The following is a 10,458-nucleotide window of genomic DNA, read 5'->3' on the forward strand; positions in this document are numbered from 1 at the left end:
ATGGCTCAGTCACATTGCTGGCAAGCTGGTGCTGGCTGCTGGCAGGAGGCTCCCTTTCCAGGCAGACCTCTCCTGAGGGCTTCTTGAGTGTCCTCACAATATGGCAGCTAGCCTCCCCCAGAGTGAGTAATCCATGAGAGCAAGGTAGAAGCTGCAACATCTTTCATGACCTAGCCTCAGAAGTCACCCACCATCACTTCTTCAATATTCTGTTGGTCACACAAACTAGCTCTGATTCAATGTGGGAGGACACTACACAGGACATGGGTACCAGGAGGAAAGATCATTGGAGGTTGGGGTGGGGGGGGCGGTGTGTGCATCTTGAAGGATGCCTACTTCACAATGCACACCTCAGCCCACCTTCAGCCGCCAGTCGACCAACACTCCTTCATTTACCCATCCACTCAGCAAACTCTTCCCAAGGGCCTCCCCACGGCCAAACACTGGGCTAGGCACTGCTTTTCCAACCTGACTCTGTCATGGTCACCAGAGCTCAGAGTCCAGACACACACCAACACACAGCAAAGCACTGTGAACAAACATTTGGATTTTTCCCATCAGTCCTGGTTTCAAGCCTGGCTTGTAATGTTGAAGTCATTTGACCTTGAGCACATTATTTTACCCCTCAGGGCTTCCATACAAAAAGATAATAATATCTGCACTGCCCAGCAATTGCAACAAATGTATTAAAATACCCAGCACATAACAAGTTCTCAATAAATGATGACTAATACTTCCAATATTATTACTTTAAATAAACGGAGATTGCACTCCCAGATCTGGACAGCAGCCCCATCTAGGCTTCCCCTGCCCCCCAAGAGAAGATTGGGCTCTTGGACCCCAAGGCTGCCCCCTGGGTCCTGCCTGTCACCTCCTCCCAAAGGATTAGCCGAGCCCTGCTGTGGCTCTGACAGCCAGAAGCTCCCTGGTGCCAGCCCTAATCAGAAGCTCCAGCCGAGACCTCAAATTGATTTGCCATCATTTAGCTGGGAAGCGAGAGCTCTTCTTGACTCACAGCCAAAATCCATTCTGTGATAGCGAAGTAATCACCTACATGGCGGGTGTCCGGAGAATGTGATAGAGATCTAGGACAAAAAGTCTCCATCCTACCACCCAGAACCCGAGCCTCACTGCAGCTCGTCTCTGGTCCCCCTCCCTCCTCCTGCCTGTGTGCGGCCTGCTGTGTGTGTCCTCACAGGGAGGCATGTGCCCCCTGCCCCACCCCCTCACACACACACACCAGTGCTGCATGTGGTCTAATGCAGTGAGTGGCTCTCAAATTTTGCAGAAAGTGCAACTACCTGGGGATTCTTAAAAAAATGCCAGTGCCTGGCTCAGTCCTCCAGACATTCTGATCCAATCGGTAAGGGGTGCACCCTGGGCATTGGGGTTCTTATAAGTCCTCCTGGTGGTTCTAATGGGCAGCAGAGTTGGGGGAACTGCTAGTCTCATGCACACAGCAGTGGCTTCACCTAGATGCATGTCCCTCCACATTCATTCAGTCAGTCGCCAGTTGTTTATTGAGCACCTACAATGTGCCAGGTACTGTTCTAGCAGCTGGAGACACCACAAGGGACAAAGTTATGGCCCTCATGGAGTTGACATTCTGGTCAAAGAGGCAGATAAAAAACAAAAGAATAAGGAAAATACATAATATGCTAGATGAGAATAAATGCTTGAAAGGTGACATGTGGCCAACGTCACCTTTGTATGACACCTGGGTCAACCACACACCAGCTTATAGCAGCTGCCCTGTCTACTGCTGACCAGCTTCTGACCCTCAGCCAAACCCAGACTGAGTCTCCACCTCAGCTATAAATGACCCCAACGCTCACAATGACCCCAACCCTGGCCACACACTAAGCCCTGACACCAGGCACAGGGTGAGGTTTAACCCCAGTGGCAAACAAGCCCTAAATCTTAGTAGTCCCTGGCCATTTGCTCAGGCCCCAAATTCTCCCATGAACCCAGTACTTCATGTGGAAAATTAAGCCTCTCTAGCCCTGCTACAGAGCCCAAACTTAGCCCTACTCTCTGAAACTTTCCCTACAAAAAATCCACCGGGTTTTCTAAGGATTCTGACTCCTAGAATCTAGAGGCACAAGAAAACAGATGGACTAAACAGATGGGAAAGGCCCCCGAGTGGTAAGGTTGTTGATGCTGGATGGTCCCTTAGAGAGCATCCCACCTCACCCCCTCATTTTACAGCCAGGCCCAGAGAAGTTAATAAGTAACTTGCTCAAGGTCACACAGTGAGTCCACAGCAGAACCAGAATGGGAACCCAGGCCTCCTCTCAATCCAGTGCTCTCTCTGCCCTGTCTCCCTCAGAGAGAGTAAGGAACATCACTCATCTGGTAAAACAGCTCCCAGAATTTCCTTTGGGAACCCACTTTTCCCCTGTTCTCTACCCAGGATTTTGGTCAAATCCAATCCATGCAGCACCAAGTATTCCCATGACCCTGTGATCAGTTGTGGGCTAGACTCAGGAGCCAGGCGAGGCAAGGCTGAGACCCGGCAGCTTCTCTGGTACACTTGAACCTGGGGACTATGGGGCGGGAGTGGCTGCTGCCGTGTGGTCATCTCATCTGGGCTGAGGACTAAGCCAACCTGGGACGGAGAGGAGATTTGAGAGATGAAGAGAAATGGAGTTGCGGGGACATCCTCTGACCCCCTACCAAGCCATACCTAGAGGAATTCCTACCTATGCTTCTTTTTTAGCTTCATGAGTCAATAAATCCCCCTTGTGCTTAAAACCAGTTTGGGTTGGGGTTCTGTTACTTGCAAGCCTGACCACTACAGACAGGAATCCCTTTCTGGCTCTCCCAGCAACTCTCTTACCTGCATCACATCACCTGCTTTCTGACCCCACCTGCCCTTTGCTCTTGGTCTCCCCAACTCTTAGAGGTCCACGGAGCATGGCCCCTAAATGCACACGGTACTGCTTCTTCATTGTGAGGGGCAGAACAGTGTCCCCCCACAAAGATGTCCACGTCCTAATCGCTGGAACCTGTGAATATGTTGTTACTTTAGACAGCAAAGAGGAATTAATCCTGCAGATGAAATTAAGGTTGCTAATCATCTGACCTGAAAATGGGAGATAATCCTGGATTATCCAGTTGGGCTCAGTGTAATCACCAGGGTCCTTAAAGAAGAGGGAGGCAGAAGGGAGAACCAGAGACATAGCAGCATGAGAAAGACTCAGCCTGACATTACTGGCTTTGAAGGTGAAGAAAGTGACCACAAGCCAAGGAAAGCAGAAAAGGTCCCAGACGCTGGGAAAGGCAAGGAAATGGATTCTCCCCTAGAGCCTCCAGAAGGAACCTAGCCCTGTCCACATTTTGATGTTGGCCCAGCGAGACTGAGCCCTATTGGATTTCTGATCTCCAGAATTGTAGGAGAATAAATGTGTGTTGTTTAAGCCGCTAAGTTTGGGTGATAGGAAACTAATACACACATCAAAGGACCCTGATGTTGCATTAGAGAGATTGGTCAACATTCCATGTCTTCCTGTAGCCCTGGTTGAGCATTTATCATATGCCTGACTCTAAGCTGGATGCTGGGAAGAGCAAGACCAACCAGACACTTGACCCCAGCCTTCCAGGCCCCCGCAGCCAGCAGGGGGCGGGGGACAGATCTGTAGTCAACTCTGATGGGCAGTGCTAAATGCCATGATGAAGAAGTGTGTGGGATGCTACGAGACCCCACAGTAGAGGCACCTAAACCTGCTGAAGATGGGGAGAAGGGACATGTTCAGGGAGCATTTCCTGGAGGAGTCAAAAGCTTAGCAGGAAAAGGCATTCCTGGCAGATGGAACAGCAGAATCAAAGTCTCAGAGTGTGAGGAAACATGGCATATTGTGGGACCTGGAGCATGCAAAGGGTTGGAGGGGTATGGAAGCAGAGGCTGCAGTAGGGGCTGGGCCATGTAGAGCCCAGAATGCCAGGATGGATATAGACTTCATCCACAAGTGTGGGGAGCCACTGAGAATTTTAAGCAGGAGAGAGATATGGACATGTGGCATGGAGGGTCAACCAGAGGCTCAGAGACCAACGTGGACGCTCCAGGAAAGAAGGAAGGGTGTGTGAACTAGGGCACGGCCATGGGGAAGGGAGCAGAGAAGGAGACACTGGAGAGCTGATGAAGAATGGAACAGGCTATGTGTGGCTTGCTGATGGAAGGTCCAGGAAGGAATGGAGTTGGGAATGACTCTGCATTTCCTTGTCTGCTCTAGTGGGAGCCCTTCTCCAAGATGGGGTGCCACAGAGGCAGAGCAGGCTTGAAAGGGTTGATGAGAAGAGGTAGAGTCAGTGGAACCTGGAAGTAGCCCCAGGAGATGTCCAGGAGGCAGCTGCTCAGCAGAGTCTGAGGTGGCAGGGGGAGGGGGGGAGGGGGACATTTGAGTCAGCACAGATGAACTTCAAGGCCCTACAAGCCAACAGCCCAAGGGGGTGGTGGGAAGGGAGAAGAGCAGAGGCCTGGGTAACTCAGTCACTGAACAGATTTCTCTACAATATGGGAGCAGGAAGACGCCTCAAGACTACAAAGAGAATTGGCAGGATACTCAGAGACAGGTGGGATGGAGACTGCGAGTCCAGTGGACACTACAGCCCCCAGCCCAGCCGTCATGGCAGCCAAGGAGCCCCCAGGATGGCAGTGCACCTTGGAGAGGCCTAGGGTCCAGATCTGGGGTCAATCCACCTCCCGGCCTGCATCCAAGGATGCTCAGGACACCATCCCTGCTGCCAAGGAAGTGCTGGTACCATGGTGACAGGTTTAGAGCCTGGAGAACCCCCAACCTCAGCCTTCCCCTCATATAATGAGAAGAAGGGGTTCCCTGGTCTGGACAGAGGCAGAGGCAACCTCATCCCACCTCCCACAACTCCCATGGATGCTTTCTTCCCTCCTCCGCCAAGCTCGCCTTCTTAGCGAGCATTTAATAACTGGCTGCCAAGTCCCCTGGGGACAGACTAATGAAGCTGCCTCCCACCTCCTCCCTGGCCTGAGGCTCTGAGCCCCAGCCTACTCCCACCCCTCCTGTCAAACCTCCCACTTCCCTATTGAAGCACTCAGGCCTGGGGGTCTCCATCTGGGCCCCAAATTGCCAGGTTTTAGATGACAAAGGGAGCTCCAGGCTCCGGGAGAGGCCTCAAGATGAGGAAACCGTCTGGGGCAGGGGATCCTGGAGCCAGAAAGTCCCTGCCTCACGCTTGAGTGTCCTCAGAGTATTTGCTGCGTGGCTGCAGGAAACAGGCAGCACAGCCCACCAGCCACGTTTCTGGGGGCATTGGGCTATAAATGGGTCTTTGGCCCCCAGCACCAAAGGAGTCCCAGCTTGGAAGATCCAGGGCTTGGACATTAAATGGATGTCTCTGCCTCCCAGTGTGTGACCTTGGGAGAAGCTTCCTAACTTCTTGGAGCCTTGGATCTCTCGTATGTAAGATGGGGACAATGATACCCCTCCACGCAGGACGGATGAAAGGAGGTCATATATGTAAAACACTTGACACAGGGTCTAGGGCACAGAATGTTTGCAATAAATTATATGCCAGAATGTTTCAAATTGCACTCCCTGGCAAGGTCAGGTGTCCAATCAGGATGTGGCTGTTGCCCTGGAAACATAGGTTTCTCTGTACAAAGGGTCAGTGGATGCTGCAGGACTGGACTCTCCTCTCTGGCTTCCCCTAGGCTGGTTCCCGTCCCTCTAGGGGTTGGTACTAATTCGGAAAACACTTTTCCTCCTCTTGCTTAATCACTGCAAATCCCTGGAGGGCTTCATCACGCGGAGTCGATGGTTGGGTCCATAGGTCACAGAAGCTCAGATCCTTCCATTAAACCTCCTTACTCCAAACTATAATCCGGACAGTGTGGGGAGGAAATAGGATGCTACCCACCCCATCCACAGGGCTGACTGTGACCGTGCCAGTACACTAGCAAGGGCTATGGTACCCCCAGGTGTGCTGCCGGGACCCTGATTACTTTCCCTAAAGGACTGCAAGGGCTTTCCTGACCACCCAACTTCCCTCAGCCTGGGTCATACGAGACCCATGGACAGGTCTGTCTCCACAAACCAGTCTGTTAGCTCCCCTGGGGTTCTGTGAGGAATTCCCACTAAGTTTGCCTGCAAGTCATCTCCCCTTCCTCTGGGTGCAGGACCCCAATGTTACTTTGGAGAACCACTCCTCCTGCACTCTCAGCTCCTGTAGTTCTGGATGCCCAGGTCTGATCTGTGAGAGGGCCACACCCTCTGGCCATTTGATTGGTTCAAGGGTGGTCATGTGACCCGGGTCTGACCAGTGAGAGGACCCCATTCCCCTAGGCACAGTGATTGACTTGGCAATGGCCTGTGACCCAGGTCTGACCAGTGAGAACCCTACCTGGGACTTTACCTGGAACCACCAGGAAAGAGGCTCCATGTCTCCTATGCAGTGGCTGAGCTGGCCCAGTAAGAGCCTTGAGCTGCCAACAGCCATTTACCACCTATTGAGGAAAACCCACCTGGGAGGGCAGCTCACATAGAGGAGCTCAGAGCTGAGCTATGGTGAGAGACACTGGTTCGAGCCCTTAAGGCAATCTCCCTTCCTTCAGAGAGCAAGGCCGCCCCACATCCCACAGCAACAAAACTTGTAAACTCTGAGTTGCAACATGAATGAGTCTTGGGAGTGACAGCACTCACATTTTGAAGTGAACATTGACCATCAGGCTCAGAGTCAGACAGAACTGGGTGTGGGACCCAGCTCTGCATTCCTGCATGCTTAACCTCGGGTAGGCCACATCTTCTGTATGAGAGGCAGTTATATTCTTTTTGAAATAGAGTTAATACCTGAAGGCAAGCCAGGAGACCCCATACTATTTCTTTGGTTAGAATGTACTATGTCCACCTTGTAAACTCCTACTTACCCTTCAAAACCCCACTTATTGTCACCTCCAAGCAGTCTTATTATTCCCTCCACTCTGCCCGCACAGAGATAATACATATTGAGTGCTTACTATATGCCATGCATTGTGCTATTGCATGTACCCTGCACAATTATCCTAAAAGATGAGGACTAAAATATCCCTATTTTGCAAATAAGACATCAGAAACTCAGAGTTTAATTAACTTACCCATGATCATACCCTCCATTCTGGTTGTATCATTGTCCATTTTACTTCATTCTATTCTCCTCTCCCTAGCCCCAACAAGACTCTGAACTCCTGGACCTTGTACATCCCTGCATCCCTATCCACTCAACCTAGAGCCTCTACACCAGACGGAAACATCCACGCACATGCTGACCACCAAGAAAAACTCCTATTTATCTAGCCATTTTTCTCCCAACCTGCTTGGCCCTGACATTCACTGAGTGTTCCCAGGACAGACTGAGGAGAGTGAACTCTAATGCCCCAGGGGCCCACTGGGTATGTAAAGAAGAAAGCTGGTGGCAGGGAGACTTCAGTTAATGGAGAACCAGCCCCTGTGGGTGGCCAGCATCTCTCTACAGATTTGGAAATATCTGCTGGATACATCATTAAGTGATCTAAAGCAAAGGCAGAACCTATTATAAATGAGAGTCGAAAGAATATCTAATTCTTATTGTATGTATTCCTTTAACAAAACTGGAAGGATACACGAGAATCTAATACAAGGGTTTATTTGTGGTGAGGGGTTGAGAACAGAGTGGATGGTGACAGGTGTGGGAGTTTAGACTTTTCATTCTATTCTGTTTTGTACTGTTTTGATTTCAGAACTCTAAGAATGTATTGTCTATTTAAAATAAACAAATAAAAAATGTTAAATATCAAAAGAGGAAAGCCCCACTCATCTCCAGCTGACTGTTGCCATGCAAAGATGTGCGCCCTGCATTACTGGAGTTTGCAATTATTCAGAAGAAAACAGAATACAGGAGTTTAATACGAAATAGCCCCATTTTTAAATGTTGGTAATTACTGTATTTCATCAGTACAGCACATATTTTCACATGGTAAAATCACTGAAGTTGGGGTTCATCTTGCAATTACTGGTATGTCAGCGTTTGTGAGTTTTTCTTCCTTAATGGCACATAAAATAGAAGCACACCTTGCAATCAGTATTATAGTACGTTTGATGAAATAATACAGTAATGATAAAATAAATACATGTTTTAAAACATTTGCCAGCCAAAGAGAGCATACCCGAGGGCCAGATAGGCTCGGGGCTACTGGGCCTGACTCCCCTCAGCCATCCAGTTCTGTGCTACCTTGTCCCGCGAACACAATGTGGCTGGCTCCTCAGCCACCCCTGGCCTCTCGCTGGAGAGGGGCCATCAGCCACCACCACCAGGGCTCAGCACTGGGGCTAGGAAAAGCAGATGCTAAAAAATGTGTACTGAGTAGGATGCAAGACTGTCAGAAAGAATGATTTAGAGACAAATTGGAGTTGGAGGTGGCCTCTCAATCCACCCGCATTCAGCCTCAGTCCCTGGATCCAGCCTGACGTTTCCCAGAATCATGGTGGGTGGGCCAGGCAGCCACACACACGTTTCCCATGTGAGACACATCCTTGGACTCAGCACATGCCCCTACATAAGCAAGATCAGTCTGATGCCCTTCATCCTCTAGATAGAATGAAAAAGGTCCTCCCAGGTGGAGAGGGCATGGATACCTGTTTGTGTTTTTGTTTTTGTTTTTGTTTTTAACTAGCATCTCCCTTTTATTTTGCTCACAGTTTCTCAGTTTTCCTTTGGGAAACCTCCTCTCCCCAACTTCCCATCGAGAGGGGCTGACCTCATCCCCCTAGCTCTAGGGATGGGCACATGACCCAGGCCTGGCCAATGAGTGTCAGCTCTGGGATTTACCCTAGAACTATTCATCACTGGGTGGGATGGGGGTGTGTGTGTTTGACTGCCAATGTTGCTGAACTGGCAGGATGTGGGCCTGGAGCTGTTGGGGGCCATCTGTAGCTCCACAAGGCCAGACTGCCTCAGACTGAAGCCAACGCAGAGGAAATCAGGACTTTGAGATGGAGAGACAGGTATGTGAGTGTGGAGAGAGAGATTAAGACCCATCCTGATAACATCCTTTGAGCTCCTGGATCCATCCATTCCTGACGTCTATGCCATCTTCCTAATTATGTGAACAGTGCATTTCTTTTATTACTTAAATTATTTTGAGTTGAAGTTTTATCATTTGTACATATCCTCAAATAACCACCTATAAGGTATGGGATATTTTATGGAGTCCTTATCAATTAGCCAAACACCAGCTAAGGACTTTTTCATCTTTATTTTACAAATAAGTGAACTCCTTGGGGTGGATACTGTTATACACCACTCAGGTACCCCTTTAAGAATAAAGGACCTATTACCCCAGCTGCAGAAAGTGCTACCATCAGACAGCCTTCAGCTATCAGCACCTTCAGGGATTGCCTCAGGAGAAGAGGGTCTTCTCACCTAAGGCGACACCCTGTTCCCAGGGCTTCCCACATCCAGTGACTGATCAACATGGGGATATAAAAGCCAGGCCCTTTTGCCCCAACTCAAGACAGGTCTAAAGGTATTCAGCACATACCACCTACAGAACTCACCCCAGGGTCAGCTAAGGCTTCGATTGGCAGAGTATGGCAACCCGACTTCCCTCTCTGCCCAATCCTGCTTCTGTCCCTTCCCTTCCGCAGGTGTTGATTCTAAGAATAACTCTAATTAAATATCCTACATACTGAATTCTGTCACAGAGTCTGCTTTTGGAGAGCCCAACTTGTTACATACAGTTGGTACCAAAAGTGGGTCAGGAAAGCAGACACTGGGATGAGAGTTCAGAGCTGAATCACCTGCTACCCAGCTGGCAGTGCCAACCCGCCTCACAGATAGCCCCTGGCCTGGGTGATAAATTAAGATGGCAGCCTGGGAAAGAGAATTCATTAACTGGTGTGATACATTTGAGAAATATGGTGGAAACAGTAATTATCAGGACAATTGAAATGGGTGGCTGTTAAACCCAATTGATCTGGAAAAAGATAACAAAGAGCAGAGTGTGGTTAATCAGCAATTAAAAGCTAAGTGGGAAAGCCAGAGGCCCTTCCACTGGCATTTAGGAAGACTGCCATCTCCCTCCACAGCAGAACAGAGAAAGTGAAAACTTATCCCAGGTTCCGAAGAATGTTTGACTTCAGCCAAGGTAGGTCTGCTATGCCAAGGTCAGAGCCCCAGTTAGGAAAGAGTGGAGCCATGACACATGGGATGTGGACATCTGAACTGATTCTTCAGATTCCCTTGAACCCTCTAAGCCTGCAGAGGCCCTGCCCCCCCCCCCGCGCCCCCGCTCCCATCCAACACCCCACTGGGAGCTAGCACTCCCTCCTTGCTCGAAGACTGCAGAGGCCATGTCCGCACTCAGGATCCGCCCCACTTCTCCTGCTGCCATTGGGCCAGTAATTAGGGTTAAGTCACAACAGAAACTAGTCCTGGGCATGTTGGGCCTGATACGGAAAGATGGGCATTATA

Source organism: Eubalaena glacialis, chromosome 4 (assembly GCF_028564815.1).
Source record: "Eubalaena glacialis isolate mEubGla1 chromosome 4, mEubGla1.1.hap2.+ XY, whole genome shotgun sequence".
NCBI lineage: Eukaryota > Metazoa > Chordata > Mammalia > Artiodactyla > Balaenidae > Eubalaena > Eubalaena glacialis.